The 24,120-nt window shown below is 44.7% G+C and overlaps 1 long non-coding RNA gene across 5 annotated transcripts in view; it reads left to right on the top strand.

Moving 5' to 3' along the window:
• The window catches only part of LOC123591686, a 30,466-nt gene extending 7,458 nt beyond the window's left edge, over window positions 1-23,008 (top strand). For 3 of the 5 annotated variants that reach the window (XR_006709454.1, XR_006709456.1, XR_006709457.1), the window contains 3 exons: window positions 9,908-10,078; window positions 13,260-13,350; window positions 22,580-23,008. This is a non-coding gene — a long non-coding RNA (uncharacterized LOC123591686). Of the gene's footprint in view, window positions 1-9,907; window positions 10,079-10,264; window positions 10,366-13,259; window positions 13,351-22,579 lie in introns of all 5 variants that reach the window. The other 2 variants (XR_006709458.1, XR_006709455.1) reach the window with 2 other exon arrangements.
• Window positions 23,009-24,120: the final 1,112 nt, after the last annotated feature.

Here is a 24,120-nt window from a genome sequence, read left to right as displayed (position 1 = left end):
CTGTTGTCCTAAAATTAAAACTAAGGACTAACAGTACTTACCACCTCTTACATTCCAAATTCAAGACGTCACCAGGAATTAACCAGGGACTGTTTCCTCAGGATTTATTGACAGTCAACAAATGTGAACTGGCCCTGCCACCAACAGCCCCCTCCCCCATTTCCTAACTAAGAAGAGGCTTGAGGGTCCTAAGCTTTGTGGAAATGCAGTTAGTATTCATGTTGGGAGGCTGTTCTCTCCCCCTGCTGGGGAGGAGGGATATATGGCTTTTGTATCCACCCAGGGTAACCTCCCTTCCAATTATCTCTGAGATTAGGGACTTTACGTCTGCAGAATCCCTTTTGCCACATAATGTGACATAATCAGAGAGGTGACACCCCGTTGTGTTCTCAGGTTCCACTGATACTCAAGGGGAGAGTATTATACAAGGATGTGACACCAGGGAGCTGGAGTCTTAGGGGGCGTCCTAGAATTCTGCCTTAGAAGAGGTTCCTCTCATCCCACAGCCAAGCATGGGCCTGAGACAAATCGCTCAGAAAGACTGGAGTTCAGCAAGATGGGGAGCACATTACCCCACGTTACCCTCAGGCCACCAGGAAATGAGTGGGGTAAAGTCATACCAAGCATTTGAGGAGCATGGCACAGAATGTCTTTCCTGCTGAGGTTTGAACACGGATTTGGAAGACTGGTGCCTGCTCCCAGGCTGGAAATTTCACAGGAGTGTAAGGAAGGGGACCTTTTAGTTTCCGGGGCTCTACCTGAAGGAACACAAATTATCTGAGAGGCAGACCCAATAAGCTGCTTTCCAGGGGGCCAATAAGCCAGGCAAATGAGATTGAGGTGGAAGGTTTTAAGTTTTTAAGAAAAAAAATTTTTTTTTATTGTTGTGAAATATACATGATATAAAATTTATTATTTTAATAATGTTAAATGTATAACTTAGGGGCATTGTTACATTCACAACAACCATCACCACTTATCTATCTCCAGGACGTTTTCATCTTCCCAAGCCGAAACTTTATCTCCATTAAACACTAACTTCCTATTCTGCCTTCCTGCAGCCTCTGGCAACCACTGTTCTTTCTGTCTATGAATTTGCCTACTTCATATATATGGAGTCATACGCTGTCTGTCTTTCTCATCTGGCTTCTTTCACTTAGCATAATGTTTTCTTTTTCTTTTTTTTTTTTAACGTTTATTTATTTTTGAGACAGAGAGAGACAGAGCATGAACTGGGGAGGGGCAGAGAGAGAGGGAGACACAGAATCGGAAGCAGGCTCCAGGCTCTGAGCCATCAGCCCAGAGCCCGGCGAGGGGCTCGAACTCACGGACCATGAGATCGTGACCTGAGCTGAAGTCGGACGCTCAACCGACTGAGCCACCCAGGTGCCCGTAGCATAATGTTTTCAAGTTCATTCACGTAATAACATATATATTAGAATTTCCTTCCTTCTTAAGGCTGAATAATATTTCACTGAATGGATATACCACATTTTGTTTACTCTTTCATCTGTCAACAGACACTTGGCTTGCTGCTACCTTTTGGCTATTGGGAACAAGGCTGTAGTGAACATGGGTGCACAAGTATCTATTCAAGTATCTGCTTTCGGTGGTTTTGTATATTCACCCAGAAGTGGAATTGCTGAATCATACTGTGATTCTGTGCTTGAATTTTTGAGGAACCGCCATACTGCTTTCCACAACAGTTGCATCATTGTACATTCCCACCAGCAGTGCATGTAGGAGAGTTCCAATATTTCCTATCTGTTGTTGCTGTTAGTTTTAATAATTAGAACTGAACCTGAAAAACAAACATAGACTGGTTTAATAACCAAAACTGTTAGAGAAGTTATTAAATCTGGCCAATCTGATCCCTGATGTACTGCTAGTCTGTGGGAAATGGCAATTTCACGGAGAACAGCTGGGGGCAGATACTGGCAGCAATAAAACTGATTCATGCTTATGCCCCAACAAGTTGAGTCTCTTGAATAAGCTAGTTACAGGAACAAATAAATAGGTAAAAGAGAATTTTTCCCCCTTGGCTTTTTCTTTTTTTTTTTTTTTTTTTTTATTTTTTTTTAAAAAAATTTTTTTTTCAACATTTATTCATTTTTGGGACAGAGAGAGACAGAGCATGAACGGGGGAGGGGCAGAGAGAGAGGGAGACACAGAATCGGAAACAGGCTCCAGGCTCTGAGCCATCATCCCAGAGCCCGACGCGGGGCTCGAACCCACGGACCGCGAGATCGTGACCTGGCTGAAGTCGGACGCCCAACCGACTGCGCCACCCAGGCGCCCCTACCCCTTGGCTTTTTCTTAAAATGCTTGCTAACTTTGCTAATGATTCACATAAGAATATAGCAGGCTAAACATATGTATTGCCTTCATCACTTCACCTCCCATTCATTTCTTTTTTTTCTTTAATGTTTATTTATTTTTGAGAGAGAGAGAGAGAGCAGGGAAGGGGCAAGAGAGGGGGGACAGAGCATTCCTAGCAGGCTCCACGCTGACAGCAGAGAGCTCGATGTGGGGCTTGAACTCACAAACCATGAGATTGTGACCTGAGCCAAAGTTGGATGTTTAACTGACCGAACCACCCAGGTGCCCCCCCCACCCCATTTATTTCTTAAACCCTTATCATCTGGGTTCTAGTCTCACAACTGTTCTGAAGCTGTGTTCTCTTAGGTCCCAACCTGATTTTCAGTCTCTGACAGTTGGGATCATCCATTAAATCTAAGTATTTTTCCCCAAGTTGAATCTTTCAAGCAGAGCAAAGATGCTCTTTGCTCCTTGGGCAAAGATATTCATCAGCCTGACCTCACATATTACTTCTATGACGATGACCTGAAAAATCGCCACCTCTGGGCATTATTCATTCTATTGAACAAGCTGAATGTCTCCTCTGGTTTCCATTGGGAACCCTGTTTTAAACTGTGTGCCAGGCATCTCATTCATGAAATTCATTCGTCCATCCATCACCCTCTCTGGTTGTGAAAGGCCAGCCTCTCTCCTTAGATTTCTTGAGCTGGGAGGAGTATAGACACATACACAGTTAAATCATTCTGCAAGATATGGAAGCAGGGGTACTCCACTGGCATCTCAAGAAGGAGATTGGGATCCTAAAGGAGGAAATGGAAGGGTCAAGAGAGGCGGGAAGCAGGGAGGGCTAGCTAACAACATGACAGAAGACCACGGTCTATGGAGAGACACATAAAACATTCCCTTTGTGGGAATGCGGGACTTCAGAAGAACGATGTCTGACAGTAAGGTTGAAGAGTTTGCAAATTGTGTGGCATTCCTGTGCAACTCCTGAACTTCCTAACACTCTTTGGGCTCTTTGGGGGAATGAAGAGGGTCATAGCCCAGGATTTTCTGGAAAGCAAGGAGAAGTAAAATAGAGCTGGGTATAATCATTTGGAGTCAGAGGACAGCAGATAAATCAATTGCAGTGTGGGTAAGAAAGCAAATCCCCGTGCCCTTAGGTATGTTAGGCAAATATGTGTTCTAAGCTCTGCCATCATCACTACCTAAGTCATTGACTTTGATATTAAGTAAAAGAGTGACCTTAAGAAGTAGGAAGCCATGGAGATTCTTGGATTATATAATATTCATAAATAGGACATCAACCTGTGGCATGAGGTGCCTGTGCTTCATAGATGTGAGAACACTCTCGGGGCCAGCTGCATCTGTTTACTGCCATGAAGGGTTCGGCCCTCACCTTTTGGCTTCCTTCTTGGGCTCTAAGCTTCTTTCTTAAGCTCTTTAAGAGGCCTGGTGACCCTCTCATATCTCAGGGGTATAGTAATAATCATGCTGAATATCTTTATATCATTTCACAGTTTACAGAACTCATTCACACACATTTTATTCTCATAATAGTCTTTAGAAGGTATTATTCTTCCCATTTTACAGGTGAGGAAACTGAGGTTCAAAAAGGGTTCCATGATTCGCTCAAACTCACGCATGTAGTTAGTGTCTGAGTGAGTGAGAATTCTGTCTGTTGCGCTCCCCTTACCCCTGGAGCTGCCTTCTGAACATGAGTTCTTCTGACTGATTCAAGCACCTCTCTCTATAAAGTTAGTTAAGGGATTTGTGCTTCTGTTGCTGACTATTTTCAAGGTTTCAAATTAGTATTGGGGAAAAGTATGACCTTTATGAGAGTTTAGGGAATAGTTACAAACATTCAAAATGTGGAAATCTTACCTTAAGTATTCATCTGAGTGGAGTCAGCTGAGGAGGTACTAAGAGGGACAAGAAAAACCAGAAGATGCATTTCCCAGCTACAGAAAGGTTGAGAACTGCGTACAAATCCACCAAGAGTTTGATGGAAATATTCGAGCATTTTCCTTAAGGATTTCATAAAGAATTACTAAATGCTAAATACAAAGCACTGTTTTATACTTATGAGAAGATTCTTTGCTTCCATGTTTCAGGCAAATCTAAAGCAGAGCAATTCTCTGAGTCAAGCTCACCTATGTAAAGTGTCACGTCTTTCCAGGGCAGACTGAAGCCCTGCATCAAAGCAAAAGCCCAGAAACTGTAAAGGGATAAGGCTACAGGATTCATGCTACACAGGCTTCATCGTCTTGCCCATCTTCACGTCTTCGTTTGGTTTTACTCAGAAGCCCTTAACCAGACTGGTGGGGGGACAAAAAGGGAGTGTGGGCCATGCAGGTGATAGGGAGAGCTGGCCAGGGCACAGAGTTCGCTTCAGTCTCTGTCTATCCCAGGAAGGGCAGATGAACCCTTAGGAACTATGCGTTCTGGTGGGAGGAAAATTATTCTCAATGGGGGTATTTAAATATGCACATTTCCAACCAACTATTTGAGGATCGCAGGGCCAGTTGACATATCCAGTAATTCTTCCCTCTCCCTCAGCCATGGTTTCGGTCACCCGCAGTCAAGGCCCAAAGCAGATGACCCTCCTTCTGATGGATGGTCAGAAGGTCACCAGGAGCCTTGTGGTATGTCATTCACCTTGCTTCATCTCATCATGTCGGCATTTGATCATCTCACGTCATCACAAGAAGAGCGAGTACAGCGCGATATGATACATAACTTTTATTATAGTATATCATCATTGTTCTACTTCATTATTCGTGTTGTTAGTCACTTACTGTGCCTAATTTAGAAGTTAAACCTTATCATAGTTGTGTATATACGGGAAAAAATGTAGTGTATGTGGAGTTTGGTACCATCTCTGATTTCAGGCACCCAATGGGGGGCTTGGAACGTGTTCCCATGGATAAGGGGCACAACTATACCAACAAGTCCCTAATAGGCTTGAGTTTTGTCTTCCATCAGCTCATTTCCCAAGTTTAGGAAGAAGAGCAAAATTAGGTCATTTAATTTTCATTGACTTTCCCTTCCCCTTCCTCTCCTGGGAAGAGGAACAGACCCGGTAGATTCATAAATTGAAGAGTTTAAGCAATTAAAATCTGACTCGAGCTAACTAGGATATACTAGTAAGGAAGGAGTCATCTAATTTAATAAGTGGGAAGACATGATCAAGAATAAGCCATTCTAACTTCCACTCTGTTAAAAAAAAAGTTGTGTTAAGAAATTCCAAATGTTTGAAACATTTCTAAGAAGGCCAAATAATTTTTTATTTTATCAGTGTATTTACTACAAGGTATCTTTAAGTTGTGAGGGCCTTTGGTGCACTAAGAATGTCCAGGTTGTTGGCACAAAAACAGACACTCAGATCAATGGAACAGAATAGAGAACCCAGAAATAGACCCACAAATGTATGACAAATTAATCTTTGACAAAGCAGGAAAGAATATCCAATGGAATAAAGACAGTCTCTTCAACAAGTGGTGCTGGGAAAACTGGACAGCGACATGCAGAAAAATGAACCTGGACCACTTTCTTACACCAGACACAAAAAATAAACTCAAAATGGATTAAAAACCTAAATGTAAGACAGGAAGCCATCAAAATCCTTGAGGAGAAAGCAGGCAAAAACCTCTTTGACCTTGGCTGCAGCAACTCCTTACTCAACACGTCTCCAGAGGCAAGGGAAACAAAAGCAAAAATGAAATATTGGGACCTTATCAACATAAAAAGCTTCTTCACAGAGAAGGAAACAATCAGCAAAACTAAAAGGCAACTGACGGAATGGGAGAAGATATTTGCAAACGACATATCAGATAAAGGGTTAGTATCCAAAATCTATAAGGAATTTATCAAACTCAACACCCAAAAAACAAATAATCCAGTGAAGAAATGGGCAAAAGACATGAATAAACATTTCTCCAAAGAAGACATCCAGATGGCCAACCGACACATGAAAAAATGCTCCACATCACTCATCATCAGGGAAATACAAATCAAAACCACAATGAGATACCACTTTATACCTGTCAGAATGGCTCACATTAACAACTCAGTCAACAACAGATGTTGGCGAGGATGCAGAGAAAGAGGATCTCTTTTGCACTGCTGGTGGGGATGCAAGCTGGTGCAGCCCCTCTGGAAAACAGTATGGAGGTTCCTCAAAAAATTAAAAACAGAACTACCTTATGACCCAGAAATCACACTACTAGGTATTTATCCAAGGGATACAGGTGTGCTGTTTTTGAAGGGACACATACACCCCAATGTTTATAGCAACACTATCAACAATAGCCAAAGTATGGAAAGCGCCCAATGTCCATCGATGGATGAATGGATAAAGAAGATGTGATATATATATATATATATATATATATATACACACACACACACACACAATGTAGTATTACTTGGCAATCAAAAAGAATGAAATCTTGCCATTTGCAACTACGTGGATGGAACTAGAGGGTATCATACTAAGCGAAATCAGTCAGAGAAAGACAAATATCATATGACTTCACTCATATGAGGGCTTAAAAAAAATTTTTTTTAATGTTTATTTATTTTTGAGAGCGTGAGTGGGGGAGGGGCAGAGAGACGGAGATACAGAATCCGAAGCAGGCTCCAGGCTCCGAGCTGTCAGCACAGAGCCTGATGCGGGGCTCGAACTCACAAACCGTGAGATCATGACTTGAGCTGAAGCCGGACGCTCAACCGACTGAGCCACCCAGGCGCCCCAAGGAGGACTTTAAGACACAGAACAGATGAATACAAGGGAAGGGAAGCAAAAATAATATAAAAACAGGGAGGGGGACAAAACATAAGAGACTCTAAAATATGGAGAACAGAGGGTTGCTGGAGGGTTTGTGGGAGGGGGGATGGGCTAGATGGGTAAGGGGTATTAAGGAATCTACTCCTGAAATCATTGTTGCACTATATGCTAACTATCTTGGATGTAAATTTAAAAAAAATAAATTAAATAAAAAAAAAAGACTTCAAATATTCTGCACTTAAAGCCATATTTCTCAACTTTAATATGCATACAAATCACCTGAGAATCTTGTTAAAATAAGGTCCTGATGCATTCTGGAGTAAGGCTTGAGATCCTGCATTTCTAATAAGCTCCTAAGGCATGCCAATGATGCTGTCATAAAGACCACACTTTGAAGAGCAAAGTCTCATAAGGTCCAAGTTTTGGGTGAGGAGGAAGTCCCCTGGTGATTCATATGCATGAGAATCTTTGCCCAAGGTCAAGGGACATTAAAAGAATATCCTTACAAAACACTAGCTACATTTACTCAAGGAATGTTGATGACATGGTCAAGATTTTTTTTTCAATTTAATGTATCTCTAAGCAACTAGACTGTTTTTGGGGCACCTGGGTGGCTCAGTCAGTTGAGCATCTGACTTGACTTAGGTCATGATCTCCCGGTTCTTGGGTTCAAGCCCCACTTCAGGCTCTGTGCTGACAGCTCAGAGCCTGGAGCCTGCTTTGGACTCTCTCTCTCTCCCCCTCCCTCTCTCCCTCCCTCTCCCTCTCGCTCTGTGCCCCTCCCCCACTCATGTTCTGTCTCTCAAAAATAAATGTTAAAAAAAAAAGCCTATGTTGCACACAGGAATGCTTCTTTTGCTTAAGATGAGTTACTTCCGTACCTCTGGCCCTATAGTGGTTTTCATGCCTCTGTCTCAGAATGTTTTTCCAACACTAATTCATTAAGTAGATGATGGAGAAACTGAAGCTCCAAGAGAACCAGAAGAAGGACATGGCTCCTGATCCCCAACCTGTAGCTTTCTTCAAAAAACAAGAAAAACCTTTGCCAATTCAGGGACACTGCCTGACAGGTAGAGTTGCTATAAAAGCAGTGCATTATTATTATTAAAATTGTTTTAATGTGTATTTATATTTAAGAGAGAGTGAGAGCAAGAGAGAGCAAGAGAGAGCACAAGCAGGGGAGGGGCAGACAGAGAGGGAGACACAGAATCTGAAGCGGGCTCCAGGCTCTGAGCTGTCAGCACAGAGCCCTATGCAGGGCTCAACCCCACGAACCATGAGATTATGACCTGAGCTGAAATCAAGAGTTGGACTCTCAACCAACTGAGCCACCCAGGCGTCCCTAAAAGCAGTGTATTATTAAAACAAGGCTATAAGATGACAGGCTATGATTTTTGGCAAAGTAGATTTCAGATAATTAATTGAAAAAAAAAAAAAAAAAACATAGGGGCATTTGGGTGGCTCAGTCGGTTAAATGTTCGACTCTTGGTTTCGGCTCGGGGCATGATCTCATGGTTCATGAGTTCAAGCCCCGCATGGGGATCTGTGCTGACAGATGGAGCCGGCTTGGGATTCTCGATCTCTCTCCCTCTCTCTCTCTGCCCCTCCCATGGTTGCTCTCTAACTCTGTCTCTCAAAAATACACAAATAAACATTTAAAGAAAAGAAAAGAAAAAAGCCGTACACATTGGCTTGCAGAGGGAAAAGCATATTTAAGTGTATTTTAACAACATACAGCTTTTGTCTTCTTGCCCAGTGAAGAGATACCTGTAGATGGCATCGACTGGATATGTTTAAATAAGGGAAAAAGTATCTAGTAACTGAAACGGGAGGACCGGCGTGTGCCAGCACAGTGTGACATTTCAGCAGCAGCCTGTGGTGACCACCCTCCTCGGGGCTATCAGGGGATAGCCCTGATCGCTATCCCCTGACGCACTGTTTGCCATCTCCACCGCCTTCCATTTCACCCGCGCTTGCCGTCCAGGAACAGCCAAAACTGTCCTCCGGGGACAGAGCCTTCTTGGCAGCCGTGTCAGGATGGTGAAGTGATGACCCGGTTCTCCCCCAAGTCAAAGCCGATGAGGAGAGGGGTTGAGGTGGGAGGGCCCGAGGTCCCCCCCCCCCACTGCTGCTGGAGCAGCCCCTGGCTTTCAGAGGGGGGCTGGGGGAGGGGCGGGCAGCACCCCAGTCCGCTCCCCAGGCTTGGATGACCTGGCAGATGCTCACACTTTCCTTAGGGGAGACTCACAAGGAAGACTCCTGACCCGCTCACATGCAGATTCTGAAATCGCTGACTCATTATGAGCCCCCTGAATTACACTTTTTCAGTTTTCACGAACGCCCCAGGACCAAGAAGGTTGACATAAAAGAACTTGGGGATCTCGCAGTTGCAAGAATGAGTCAATTCCTTTGTGATTACTAAGCAGTGGAGTTGGAACAAAGCCTAGTCGGTGAGAAGTTACTGACCTGTAAATACTCCTCCCAGTGGGTCCTGCTCATTCACTCAGTGGCTCACCAGGCTCAGCCGGCCTCTCCAGGGCGACATTCCTCTCCATCTGACCCCCACATCCCCTCCTCCCTCAAATCTCTCCCTTCTTCTGCAGCCTGGATACTTTCTGTGCTGCCCCTGCCCACCCCCGCCCCCCACCTGCCCCGCTTGTAGGGATGACTCACGTCCTGGCCTGTCAAAGACCTCGTTGGTCCTTGAAGCTCATCTTAAATGCCGCCTCCTTCATGGCGATTTCCTGAGTGTCCCCCCCAACAACTACCTCTCCTTTCTTCCTCTTTCTCTTTTTACAGGGCTTGGAATGTTCCGCCTGGTGGCGTGGCTGTTTCTGTGCGCCCCACGGATCTCATCTCTCTGTAGCCAAGGCCATGCATTCGTTCCCCCGTGGCACCTGGCACATGGAATTAACTCGCCATTTCTAAAATGAAACTGACTTGCCGTACACGGAAACCAGACGGAAGGGGGTAAGGAAGAGACTAGGGGGTCAAGAAGGGAGGGCAGAAGGCTGGTGGGCAAATGCAAGGGAGCAGGAAGGTGATTGCCGACAGTGCAGTCAGCCAGTGTGATGGCAACCAGGAGGAAAGGACACAGTGGATGAGTCTACAGAGTCGAGTCGGTTCTGAGCCACTGATGTATCTCGCCCCTTACAGGGGCCCACAGGAACCCGTGCGTGGGCAGAGCGTTAGCATCTCAGAGCACGAGATCCGCAGAGTGTGGTATCACCAGCGGGTCACTGCAAGCAAAGTGCACAGTCAGTGTTCTTGGACCAGCGAGACCCCAACAGCACAGGAGCCGGGTGGGGGAGAGGCCACGGTGTCCAGGGCAATCACAACTGAGGGACACGGTTCCAGGTCCGGAGGAGGAGTCCCTGCTGAGCTTGACCAGTGTTAGGGGGCCGGGCGCAGATCCAAGGAGAGCGCCGGGCTCCAGGAGACAGTCCCCTCTGGAGTCCCATGTCCTCCAGCTCAAACAAGATGAACCTCTCGCCGATTTTTAAGGATTTCCAGAAAAGGAGATGGTATTCCTTTCTTCCACAGGGAAGGTTGCTCTCTTGGGTTAGTTAAGGGTGCGTCTGTGAACTACTGAGACTGCCTGCACACTGTTTTGTGAGGCCCTGATTCAAGGTCATTGCACAGGACTGCCGTCCAGCCCTAAATTCTCCAGGTTGAACAGCGGAGAGGACACCCCTGGGCGTGGTGGCCACTGAGTGGATGGAATATGTGTAGAAATTACCTCGTGCTTTCTGGACTCCGGAACCAGCCCAGTGACCAGGGTAGTGGGGCCGAGGCATGGGGTGGGATGCGGGGGGATGAGAGGCCGTTTATCTCAATCAGGGTGTGGTCACACAGCTCAGAGAAGAGGCTGAAAGCCGGGAGCTGCTCCTACCATAGGGCCTTGGAGTGATGACACTCCACAAATACCTCCAGCCTGTGCTCAGTGACAGTCCAAACCTGACACAGGGCCATTCTTTTACAAAGGTATGCAGCCCAGGTATCCCTCAGAACTAAAGCCTGAGGGATGGCCTCAATCAGAGAGCTGGGCTAGCTGCCGTAGAGATCTCTGTGATCCCCAGGATGCAACCAGGGGAGAAGCAAGGGCCTTTACTTTTATTTCGGTGCTGGGGCAATTTTTCCCTTTAATTCTCAATTGCTCTCGCTTCTGGTCAGCTGCTGGCAGGAGGCAGCTCTCCGCCTGGGCCCACAGCTCCTCAGAAATCCTAGTGTGCCTGTCACCAGAGAGGCCCAATCCAGACAGTTGTCCCATGGGATAGTTCAGGGTACCCCGCATGGAACCCAGTTCTTCAAACAAACTCACAAGTTGCAGGCAGGTTGGCCTCCAAGTTTAAACATACTGTGTCCTGCCTAATGTTTTTGGGAGGCTGGGGGGGGGGCGGGGAGGGGTGCCGTTCAGACTAGAAAATTCTGCCTCAAAGAAACCTGTTACAGTAAATTTGAAGTGGATCCAGGGTCAATATTTCAGAAAAGGAGTCAAGAGACTTTAAGGGGACTCTTTATTTATTTTTTAAAGTGTATTTATTTTTAGAGAGAGTTCATGTGGGGAAGGGGCAGAGAGAGAGGGAGAGAGAGAGAATCCCTAGCAGGCTTCCCACCGGTAGCACAGAACCCGATGTGGGGCTTGAACTCGCAAACTGTAAGATCATGATCTGAGCTGAAACCAAGAGTTGGTTGCTGAACCGACTGAGCCACCCGGGTGCCCCTGAGGGGACTCTTTAAGGCCAGATATCGTTGTGGACTGATTTGGGTTTTCCCAAATTCACGTGTGAAGCCCTAACCCCTGGTACCTCAGAATGTGCCCAAATTTGGAGACCGCTGTTAACAGGGTAATTAAGTTAAAATGAGCTCATTAAGGTGGCCCCTAATCCAGTGTGGCTGCTATCTTTATTAGAAGAGATCGGGAGGGGCACCTGGGTGGCTCAGTGGGTTAAGCATCCGACTTTGGCTCAGGTCATGATCTCACACTCTGTGAGTTCAAGCCCCGCATCAGGCTCTGTGCTGACAGCTCAGAGCCTGGAGCCTGCTTCAGATTCTGTGTCTCCCTCTCTCTGACCCTCCCCTGTTCATGCTCTCTCTTTCTCTGTCTCAAAAATAAATAAACATTAAAAAAAAATTAAAAAAAAAAAAAGAAGAAGAGATCGGGACCCAGAAAAGGGGGAAGGCCCTGTGGAGATACGAAGAGAAGGTGGCCGAGGAAAGAGGCCTCAGAAGGAACCAGCCCCGTCCGCACCTTGATCTCAGACTTCAGTCTCCACAATGCTGAGAAGTGAATTTTTGTTATTTAAGCGTCCCAGGCTGTGGGACCTTGTTGTGGCATTCCAAGCAGACTCATGCAGGGCCTGGGAGAGAGGGAGGGCAAGGGTTGCAGTGTCTGGAATGACAGTTTAGGTGGAGGGTTCCAGATTAGGGAGACTCAGAAAGGTGGGGGATTAAGGACAATAGTAAGGTCAAAGTAACCAGCTGGTCTAACTCTGCTCCCTTTACTTCTCTTCCACATACCCTTCTCAGCTTGCTTCTTGCAGCTGGAGGTCTTATCAGGTCTCTCAGGAATATATACCATTTAGTAGGAGGCCCCTGAAAGTGGAAAAATACCTTGTCCCTCCCACCTCCGTGCCAGTAATCTCTACTGGTGGGACTTCATAATGGTGGTGGAGAATGGAGAGTGAACACCTTTCTCAAATGGCTCTCAGATTGTATCACTTGGGGAACAGCCTGCTATTTCTACTCTCTTTAAGTTTACTTATTTTATTTTGAGAGAGAGAGAGAGAGAGAGAAAGAAAGAGAGAGCATGAGCAGGTTGGGCAGAGAGAGAGAGAGAGAGAGAGAATCCCAAGCAGGCTCTGTACTGCCCAACGTGGGGCTCAAACCCACGAACTGTGAGATCATGACCTGAGAGGAAACAATGATTTGGACGCTGAACCAACTGAGCCACCCATGTGCCTCTATTTCTACTCGTAATTAAGTCTGCCTAATGGAAGAAGTAAAAGATTTAAAGAAAAAAAGTGATTATGGACTGTGGGACGTCGCAGTGAGTTTTCAAATGGAACAAAATCCCCTATGCAGAGTCCCCATGTAGAATCCTGGCTCCTCTTTAGTCTCAGATCTTGATTCCTCTCTTTTTTATTTTTAGTACTTGAAAACAAAATCAGTAGCCTCACACAAATAAGAGTTGGACCAACATTGGAAGTTCTGCCATCGAGTGGACCCACAGAGCCCCAGAGGTGAGTTATTTCATTAGTTCGTGTCTTGATTTCTCCATGTGCAAACCTGTGAGCCATGCTCCCCACTGCCTCCTTGCTCAAAATGCAGTCAGGGACATTCAAGCTAAAATAAATTCAGGTTCCCAGTAAGTATAAAGTAAATATCTACCTCCAACATACTTTTTTAAAATTATTTTTTAAAGTTTATTTATTTATTTGAGAGAGAGAGAGAGAGAGAGAGAGAGAGAGTCCCAAGCAGGCTCTACACTGCCAACGCCGAGCTCAGTATGTGGCTCGAACTCATGAACTGTGAGATCATGACCTGTGCCAAAGCTGGACGTCTAACCAGCTGAACCACCAGCCGCCCCCAACATACTTCTCACTAGAAGTGGGAAAGATAGTGAGCCAAAGCTTAAGTTCCCCCTTTTAGCTTTTGAGTTTGAAAAGGACTACTTCTTTCTTTTTATGAAAAACAAAAACAATAACACCCGCCCCCCCCCCCCGCAAAACAACAAAACAAAACAAAACCCCAACCACTCATTTTGCTCATTAAACTGCTACGATTTCCTTTTAATAACAGGCCTGGAATAGGTAGAAATTCCCTAAACCCATTGAAAAGATGGCTCTCCTCTCACTATAATTTTGATGATTACAGCTAACAGCAGCTCACTTAGTTGGCTTCATTTGGGAGGACTGAAACTTATCTCTTGGAGTGTCTACCTTATAATAGTCGCTGTTTTGATAGAATCTCTTCAAAATCCGTTAAACATCCCTTTTTCTTCCTAACCATTGTCCACTGGATGTAGGGTCATCATAATATTACCGTTGCATTAGGAGGTGTAATCCAGTCCTGTCACCAGTGAGCCACTGTGGTTTTTTTCCCCTTAGGGCTAAATGATCATGTTCTTAGGGATCGTGTGTCTACTTGGTGCTACTGCCTGTTTTCGCCAATCTATCTATTTTGAGTCTCTGCCCCTTGCCGTGGGCTGTGAGAGCAGACACCGAGCTTGTTAGACTATGTCTACAACTAGATACAATTGGCTCTGAACTTCAGGTGTCAGGGGCTCTTTGGCGAACAGCGGTACAGTAGACATTCATGAATACCACCCCAGCTTGCATTACTGCCTTTCCAACAGCCCCTGATTTCTGCTGGAGGATCCACATGTTTCTACCTGGGGCTCCGAGGTTGGAGCCCTTGAGCATAGCTAAGCCAGTCAGCACGTTGCATTCCCCTAGGCATGTGATTGGTCCAGAGGTGATATATGGACCCAAGAAGGTCCAATCAGAGTGTTCTCAGCATCTCTAGCTTATGATGCCTTGATAAAGGCATACCTGCTCTCTCTTGGACATGGAACAGAGCATATGGCCTGCATCTATCTGCAGTTATCTTGTCACTATTAGTGAGCTAGCTTTAGGATGAGGTTGATCCCAATGAAGGCAGAATGGAGAGAAGGATTGAAACAGTTCTTTGGTGCCGCCTTCTTTTTTAATGTTTACTTATTTTTGAGAGAGACAGAGACAAAATGTGAGTGGGTTAGGGGCAGAGAGAGAGGGAGACACAGAATCCGAAGCAAGCTCCAGGCTCCGAGCTGGCAGCACAGAGCCCGACGTGGGGCTTGAACTCATGAACTGCAAGATCGTGATCTGAACTGAAGTTGGAGGCTTAACCGACTGAGCCACCCAGGTGCCCTGTTTGATGACATCTTCTAAGCACTGGATTAACCATTGCCTAAAGGTCCCTTGACCTCTGGATCTTTCTTTCTTTCTTTCTTTCTTTCTTTCTTTCTTTCTTTCTTTCTTTTCTTCCTTAATGAGGCTTTATATGATAAATCTCCTTATTGTTTAAGCCAGTTTAAGTTAGCTTTTCTGATATTTACATCAAAGAGAGTCCTAACTGACTCATAATGTGAAAGAATTTGGACTTGACTTGGTCTGAAATCTATTTTGGTACTTCAGAAGATACTGTTGATATACTTCCTGGTAATACATGGGTATCCACTTATTTTTTAAATCATACATATGCATTGTATGTACGATATTTCACTATATAAAAGAAAATAAGTATTACCAGTATACAGCCACTTAGGCAGAATACCCAGTACCATTAATTCAAAAAATATTTATTGAATGTCTATTCTATGCCAGACACATTCTTGGTCCTAGGACATGGTGGGGAAACAAGACAAAAATTCTCACTCAAATAAATAATTTTAAAAACGTGGGATATATAGTAATGTTAGGTAATGATATTGCCATGAAAAAAAAAACCAAAGAAGGTTAAGGGAGAGACAAAAATATGTTATTATTTTAGGCAGCGTGGTAGGGAAGGCATCTCTGATGAGATGATGTTTGAGCAGAGACCCGAAGGAAGGTGAGGAGGTGAGACGAAGGAAGGTGAGGTATTGAGGGATTTGGGAAGAGCTCTGCAGGCAGGGGAAACAGTATGTGCAAAAGTCCCGAGGTAGGAGTGAGCTTGGAGTGCTCTGGAAACAGCATGGAGGCTGGAAGCCTGGAGGGCAAGGGCTGAGGGAGAGGGTGGCAGGACGGTGGCTAGGAGCACCGCCTCACAGGCTATGGCAAGGACCAACTAAGTTCAGAGAGAGATGGGATGTTTGGAGGATTTTGAATAGGAGGTGTTAGGATCTAACTTAGCATTCAAAGGATCACTGTTGCTATGTGGAGAAGAGTGTGTAGAGAGTCAAGGTAGACCAGGGGAGGTCTTGCATTATTCCAGGTGAGAGAAGCAGTGGCCTGGACTTTGCTGTAGCAGAAGAGGTCGTGAAAGATGGTTGGACCCCAAAAGTAGAGCCTAGAATTTGTCAGGGAACATGGATAGGATGGATAGGATAGGATAGGATAGTTCATCCATGGATAGGATGGATAGGATAGGATGGCATGGGAGGCAGTAAGAGGAATCAAGGGCACTTCCAAGTTTTTCCCTTAGGAACACTTGGAGAAGGAGCAGGTTTGGGGAGAGAATCAAGAGTTCTGTTTGGGGGCACCTGGGTGGCTCAGTCCGTTGAGGCTCTTGATTTCAGCTCAGGTCATGATCTCATGGTGGGTGGGATCAAGCCCAGCATCAGGCTCTGCACTGACAGTGTGGAGCCTGCTTGACATTCACTCTCTCCCTCTCTCTCTGCCCTTCCCCCCGCTTTAAAAATAAATAGGCAAACATGAAAAAAATAGTTCTGTTTTAGATTTGTTAAATTTGTGATGCCTGATTAGACCCTCAAGTGGAGCTCGGGTGGGCAGATGGATGTGCAAATGTGGAATTTGAGAGAAGATAGGGCTGTGTTTAGGGAGATTTTACTCAGCCTCACCATTGCTTCTCCCATCAGTGACTGGTGGAAAACTCAAAACAAATGAAACGAATGGAAACTTTATGAACACTGGTGGTCTTAACTACAATATCCATGTAGACGTGCTAAAACTTCCAAGTGAGCTGCCTAAAATGGACCGATCCGCTGTATCTGATCCAGAAATGGTGTTACTGGGGGACGGAACAGAGATGACACGGGAACTCTCTGGAAGTGTTCCTGCGTGGCACTATCCACCACTACCAGACGATTCAGACCGCGCTCAGGTGCTGCTTGCTTCGACGACCTTCTAGATAGCAAAAGCACAGCTCTGGGTGCCAACATGCAGGCTGTTGTATTTTAGTTTTTGCTCCCAAAGTCCTTAAGTGCTGTGGGTTCTGTCCTTCTGCGTCTGATGCCATACCCCTTGCCAAGTGACCAAGGGAGCCCCTAAATGCAGCTGTAGTACTGCACGCAGATAATGACAGTATTGCCTGTGACTGTGACAGCCCCTGCCCTGGGTACTTGGCTACCTCTGACCTTTGACACACCAGCTCTGGGCAGCACACATCATTAAACGTGAAAGCAAACATGGAACCTGCTGGCCCCTGGGCTCAGGCTCTTTTATCCTCAGTGTGGGTCTCTATCAGACACGTTTTTACCCTAGGTCTTGGGCAGGTTCTCTATAAAAGTATCTAGTCTAGATTTCAAAATGAACATCAAACATAAATGTTCTAGAAGTTCAAACAACAAATCCTCACCTAGGGCACCTGGGTGGCTCAGTTGATTAAACGTCCGACTTCGGCTCAGGTCATGATCTCATGGTTCGTGAGTTCAAGCCCCGCGTCAGGCTCTGTGCTGGCAGCTCGGAGCCTGGAGCCTGCTTCGGATTGTGTCTTCCTTTCTCTCTGCCCCTCCCGCACTTGCACTCCATCTCTCTCTCTTTCTCTCTCCCTCTCTCCCTCTCTCTCTCAAAGATAAATATTAAAAAAAAAGAAGGAGAAGAAGAAAACAGTGGAAGATACTTAAAAAAAAAAAAAAAAAAAACGCTCGCTTAACCTGGCAGAATCTTTTCTCCATTTTCCCAAAGGAGGAGGGCAAAAAGAAGAGGCATGATGGAGCCTTGTGACTCTTCAAATGATCTCAGAGTACTCTTGCTATGGAAGGATGAAAGCCTTCTTGAGGCATCCAAGCCCAAACACTCCCCTGTAGTTTTGCATTCAAATTAACTAATGAGATAAGCCCCCCTGGTTCAGTTTCCTGTCTTTGGTTATAATTGCTGTTGCAGTCGTACTAATCATTTCCTGCAGTTTTTCCTTCTTTTGCTATGGGAAGTATTAATGTCTTTAATTTTCCATTCCTCCTTTGGCCTGGGGAGTCTGTTAAGAGAGGATTTCTTATTCTCTAGTCTGCCTTTCTCAGCCATAAACAATTTTCGTTTTTCTAGAACAGACATTTCTAGGTTACTTTTTAATTCGAACCTTCACTTTTGTTTTACTTTGTTCTAAAACGAATGAGAAGCTTACAATAGCCAGAGTTGAATCCAAGAATTTGAGGCTCTTTGTGATCTCTCAAGAGTCTTTAACTTGGGTGTCTAGGGGTGTGTCAGTCCCCTGAGATTATGTGCAACCTTTTGTGCTTATATGAGTAACATTCCCCCCAAGCCCCAGTAAAGATGTCATAATTGTCATCAGGTTTTCAATACATGTTACTAAAATAAACTCAGAAACCTTGAGGGGCCCTACTTAATCATTCTGGGGATTATTGCTTTGGGCAAATCTGGTGACCAATCCTTACCTACCTGAGAACAAAGAGAAGATCGTCTCAAGACTGTAGGAAAAAGGCTACCTTCCACACAACATTTGAACTGCAAATTTACTTTTCCCCAACTCTTCCTCCTTCTACAGAGGCAGGAACTGCTTTCTTAAAATGGTAGATGATGTGCCCAGAGTCTCAGAGCTAAGCAGTTGTAGAGGTAGGACTAGAGTCTACGTCTGGTTCTTGATTCTGTTCACCCTCCACTTTCCATCACCAACAGCAAGGTGACCGCTAACACTCCATAATATTCCATGCTGAAGCAAGTTAATTCCAAGTACCTAAGTAAAAGTAACCTAAGTGGGGAGGCTGGGTGGGCTCAGTCAGTTGGTTAAGCATCCAACTTCGGCTCAGGTCATGATCTCACAGTTTGGGAGTTTGAGTCCCGCATCGGGCTCTCTGTTCTCAGCACTGAACCTGCTTCAGATCCTCTGACCCCCTATCTCTGCCTCTCCCCTGCTTGCATTCTCTCTCTCTCTCTCTCTCTCAAAAATAAAAACACTAAAAACAATAATTAAAAAAAAAGAAATACCTAGGTAATATTTAGTAATTGAAAAGAAACCTTCTGAGCCATGTAAAGGGTCTGTATGTCATAAACTCAGGAAATCATTTCTTGTCTTTCCCAGCCTACAGAGAACATTCCCGTGTGTATCGTGTACTGCAGGCATTACATTGTGAGCTACCTCTTTGTATCCATGCTCCTCATTTCTCCCAGGGTTTTAGGGCCTTTGAAGACGAGGACTTCCTATTGAATGGGTTTCTATCTCAGAGAATTTGGCACACAGGCCTTTTAGTAAGGCAGATGTTTGTGGAAGGATTAGCACTATTTGCACATTCCATTACACTTTTAGGACATTATCTAGCTGTCACCCTTGTGCACCATAATTCATAAGCTCAAATGCCTTCGAGGGTCAGGCAGGTAATTTAAATTAATGAAGCAAAACAAGTGTAGGGCTCTGGGGGAAGTGGAGAAAGTGGACAACTGGGAAATTTATGCTCCATCCCATTTAATGTTTAAGAAAAAGCACTTTGGAGGCCAACCTTCCAGCTATGGCAGCATAAAAAGGTCCAGAGGACCCACTCCCCACAGAACAAGTTGAAAACTGGAAAAAACAAACCAAACCAAACAAAAACCCAGTCATTTTTGGGCCCTGGAAATTGGCCAAAGGCAGATAACAAATTGAGAAGCATTTACTCGTGAAAAATAGCTAGAGCTTCAGGAAGGAATGGCGGGGCCTGTAGCCTTTTTGTCTGTTCTGCTACTCTCCCTGCCCTCCTCCCCAATTCTGTCCCCAGCTTTATCAGCAAGGGGTGACCAGAAAAAATAAAACAAAAAAACAAGTTTGCTGCCAAAGGGAGCAATCAATTTTGGGCAGAGGGCGAAAGGCTGCAGTGTGGACAATAACAGAGGACTTGGCAGGAAACTAATGGGGAAACTTCACTGCACTACAGGTGTGAGAATGTGCTCCTGGTTGGGGTAAGCAACAGACCAGCCATAAATTTAACAGGAAATCTTGGAATGGGAGAGCCATAGAAAGACTGAGATGGGCTCTCACACATCCCCGACTTCCTGGGAACCTATGTGCATGTGCATGAGAGACCCCAGACAGCCCAGCAGAAAGTGAAAACCAAAGCAATTTAGCACTGGCTAAACCTCAGATGCCATCCCCAACCCTCACACGCATCTATGTGCGGGATGGAAGCTTCACGGGCCTGTGGTGTTGGAGAAAAACCTCTGCCCAAATTCACTGGCTGACCATTGGGCCACACAGAAACAGGGCAACCCCTAGGAAATAAGGCTAAGAAATAAAAATAATAAGAATAAACCTACACATACACACACATACACACACACACACGTATCAGTAGCTACACAAATGTGGGGAAGAGAGGTTCTGCCATTCAAGTGCAGATTAGTGTCAAATGATAAAATGAAACCCTCAGGAAAAGAAATCAGAACCCAGAGTTACTAAAATATTACCTAAAACAAATATTACCTGAAACTTTCAGTTTTCACCAAAAGAAAAAAAGAAAGAAAGAAAGAAAGAAAGAAAGAAAGAAAGAAAGAAAGAAAGAAAGAAGGAAAGAAAATTATAAGACGTGCAAACGCATAGCAAAGTGTGACTCATACTCAGAAAAAAAAAAGCAGTGAATAGAATTTGACTCTGAGTGGGACGAGATGTTGAATTTAGCAGACAAAGGCTTCAAAACGGCTATTTAAAATAGGTTCAAGGAACTAAAGGAAGCCATATTTTAAAAATTAAAGGAAAATCTGATACTAAACAAATATGGAATCTCAACAGGGAAATAAAAACTATAAAAGGGAACCACACAGAAATACTGGATTACTGAAAAGTACCAATAATCAAAATGAAAAATTCACTAGTGGGCCCAGGAGCAGATGTGGGATGGCAGAAGATAGAATCAGTGAACCTGAAGATAAAGCAGTAGAAAGGATATAATCTGCAAAACAGAGAAAAAAGAAGAAAAACAGAGCTTTAGAGACACGGGACAATATTAAGCACACCAAAATACATGTAATGGGAGTCTCAGAAAGGGATGAGAAAAGAGTGGAAAATATCTGAATAAATAATGAGTGAAGATTCCCAAATCTGATGAATAGCATTAACCCACAGGCCCAAAAGCTCAATGAATTCCCATATCATAAATACAAAAAGAACTACACCTAGACACATTATAAACAAACTGCTTAAAGGCAAAGACAGAGGGGTGCCTGGGTGGCTCAACTGGTTAAATGTCTGACTTTGGCTCAGGTCATGATCTCATGGTTCATAAGTTCAAGCCCCACATCGGGCTCACTGCTGTCAGCACAGAGCCTGCTCCAGATCCTCTGTTCCTCTCTCTCTCTGCCCCTCCCCTGCTGGTTCTCTCTCTCTCAAAATAAATAAACTTGTAAAAAAAGACAAAAATGAAGTAATCCTGAAGACAGAAAGAGGAAAACAACTCATCAAATACAGTACAAAACTATGAATGGCTGACTTCTCATTCAAAGGAGACCGGAGGCCCTGGAGGGAAAGCTTCAGAATACTCAAACAGAAAACAGATTTCTTTATCTGGCAAAACTACTAATGAAAATGAAGGTGAAATAAACATATCCCTGGATATTACCCAAAGACCCTGATGGAATGTGTTGCTAACAGATATTCCCTGTATGAGTAAGTAAATGATGTTTTTTAGGCTAGAATTAAATTACACCAGGTAGTAACTTGAATCCACACGAAGACATGAGGAGCTCCAGAAATTGTGTAGGTGCGTAGATATAAAGACTTCATGTCTTTGTTTCTTGCTGTTTCTCCAGACCTGGCACAGTGCCTGGGACATAGGACGTACTCAGTGCATACTGAATCAGTGAATGCTATCCTGCCATATGCAATATATCCATCTAGGAGCTGTCTTAAATACTTTTCACAAGACAGGGTATAAGTAATTAAATTCATTAAAAAATATTACTCTTGAATAATACATGTTAGAGCGGGTGGGTTCAGGAGATAGGAGTTATTATGTACCTGATGGTCCAGGTACACAGGTGCATATCCAGTGAGAAGCAGTTGATATGTGATGGAAAAAGCATTTGATCACCTGGCAAAGCTCTTTCCCTGACATGGACCTGATTCTTGCTGCTTTTCTCGATGCAGTCTGGGTCCTCTGTGTTACAGAAATCTTTCTTGGGAGAAAAAAAAAAATGTATGTGATGTGCTTAACACAGTGTTGGCAATGCGAGAACTCTGTGGAAATGTTATTAGGAATGATCTAATAAGGTCTTCTGGTCAGTCCTACCTTGAGCCCAATTTCATGACACCACATAACTCTTCCAGGAATTAGAAATACCCCGATGGTAAGACACATCCTCTATCTCCAACTCTTGGCTTGGAACTTCCTTAGGGAATACAAGTAGACCAGCAGTTTATGCAAACTTGTGGTGCTAATTCAGCCTGGACATTGGGCAGAAGACCGACTTTGCATGGGCTTTGCTGCTCAGGGCAAGGACTAAGAAAACAACTAAGAAAAGCCTTTTCTTGAGGTTGGAACAGGGCCCAGAAGTATGTGAGCTGTTCGGTACGTTGGGCTGGCCTGAGTGACTGACGACACCCAAATATATACCCTCCTTCTTTCCACAGAGTACAGTGGCTTCTGTCTACACACAGGCAGCGAATCCCCAGAAGAGACACCTGGCTGAATGCCTGTGGAAAGCTTCTAAGCACCAGATTCCTGAAGAGATGCCTCTTTCAGGTGTCTTCTGATAAAAGACTTTTCAGTGGGAGGCCCAGGCTTGCCTCTGTGCAAGAACCGGAATTCTGAGGATGTTAGCTGCATTATTCTGCTCAGGCTGCCGTAACAAAGTACCTCACACTGGGTGTCTTAACCAACAGAAGTTTATTTTCCCACAATTCTGAAGGCTGGAAGTCCAAGGTCAAAGTGTTGGCAGGTTTTGTGTCTTCTGAGGACTCTTTTTTGGGGGGCACCTGGGTGGCTCAGTCAGTTACGCATCCAACTCTTGGTTTTGGCTCAGGTCATGATCTCGCAGTTTGTGAGTTAGAGCCCCACATCAGGCTCCGTGCTGACAGTGTGGAGCCTGCTTGGGATTCTCTCTCTCCCTCTCTCTCTGCCTCTCTAAATAAATAAATAAATAAATAAATAAATAAATAAATAAATAAATAAATAAATAAAACTCAGGACTCTTTCTCCTTGGCTTTAGACAGCTTCTCCCTGTATCCTCACATGGCCTTCCCTCTGTACCCGTCTATGTCCGAATCTCCTGTTCTTGTAAGGACACCAGTCATGTTGGAGTAGGGGCCGCCATATGGCCTCATTTTATCATAATTACCTCATTAAAGCTCTGTCTCCAAATACAGTCACATTGTGAGGCACTGGGAGTTAGGACTCCAACATATGGATTTGGGACGTTGAAGTAAACAGAGGGGTCGATGCCACTTAAGGTTGTAACTTACTGGGCAAGACTAGAAGAGTGTACAAAAGAGGGTTTTTGAGGAGAAAAGGAGGATTATGTGCAGGAAATGTCCTAGAGGGTCTGCTTAATGAGACCTCACTGAAACCTCCTTAACCCTCACTTAAACAGCCACCTTACAAGGCAGTTTTTCATCTTCTTGTGTAGTGTCGTTTCCCTCTCCTTTTTGACTTTTCTGTCTTATTCTGATGGTGCTTGTTAAGTCTGCTAAAGACCATAACTTACACTCGTTCACTCTCATTTTGAAGTTTTCTCTTGCATTCACTGAACCATGGTAAAAATGCATATAAGCCTGTCTGCTGAGTCCTAATTTATTTCCCTGAAATGCAATGGAATACTCTTTAGCTTCTCCAACTGATGGCATGGTTCCCCCCGGATGTGACGGAGCTACAGTTTGGGACTGGCAGTTGTGCAAGGGGGAAGCCCGGGGTTGTGCTTGTGCGTGTGCTGGGGAGCTGGGAGGGAGGGGGGAGAATTCCCTGCCGAGCTTTGTCTGATGTACTGAACAGATCAGGCATCTGCCTTGTAAGTTGAGACCCCGAGCATTTAGTTGCTGCCTTAACCGTTAGTCCTACACAGACACAAGTATGACATGCCTGTGGCACCAGCTACCTGATTTGCAGGGCCCGATGGGAGATAAGGGGCAGCAGAGTGTTACAGCAAACGTGAGGTCCTTCTGAGCATGGGCCCTGG

The sequence above is a fragment of the Leopardus geoffroyi genome, chromosome B4 (genome assembly GCF_018350155.1).
Source record: "Leopardus geoffroyi isolate Oge1 chromosome B4, O.geoffroyi_Oge1_pat1.0, whole genome shotgun sequence".
Taxonomy (NCBI): Eukaryota; Metazoa; Chordata; class Mammalia; order Carnivora; family Felidae; genus Leopardus; species Leopardus geoffroyi.
The sequence above is the reverse complement of the archived record's forward strand: the minus strand, read 5'-3'. Positions and strand labels throughout refer to the sequence as shown.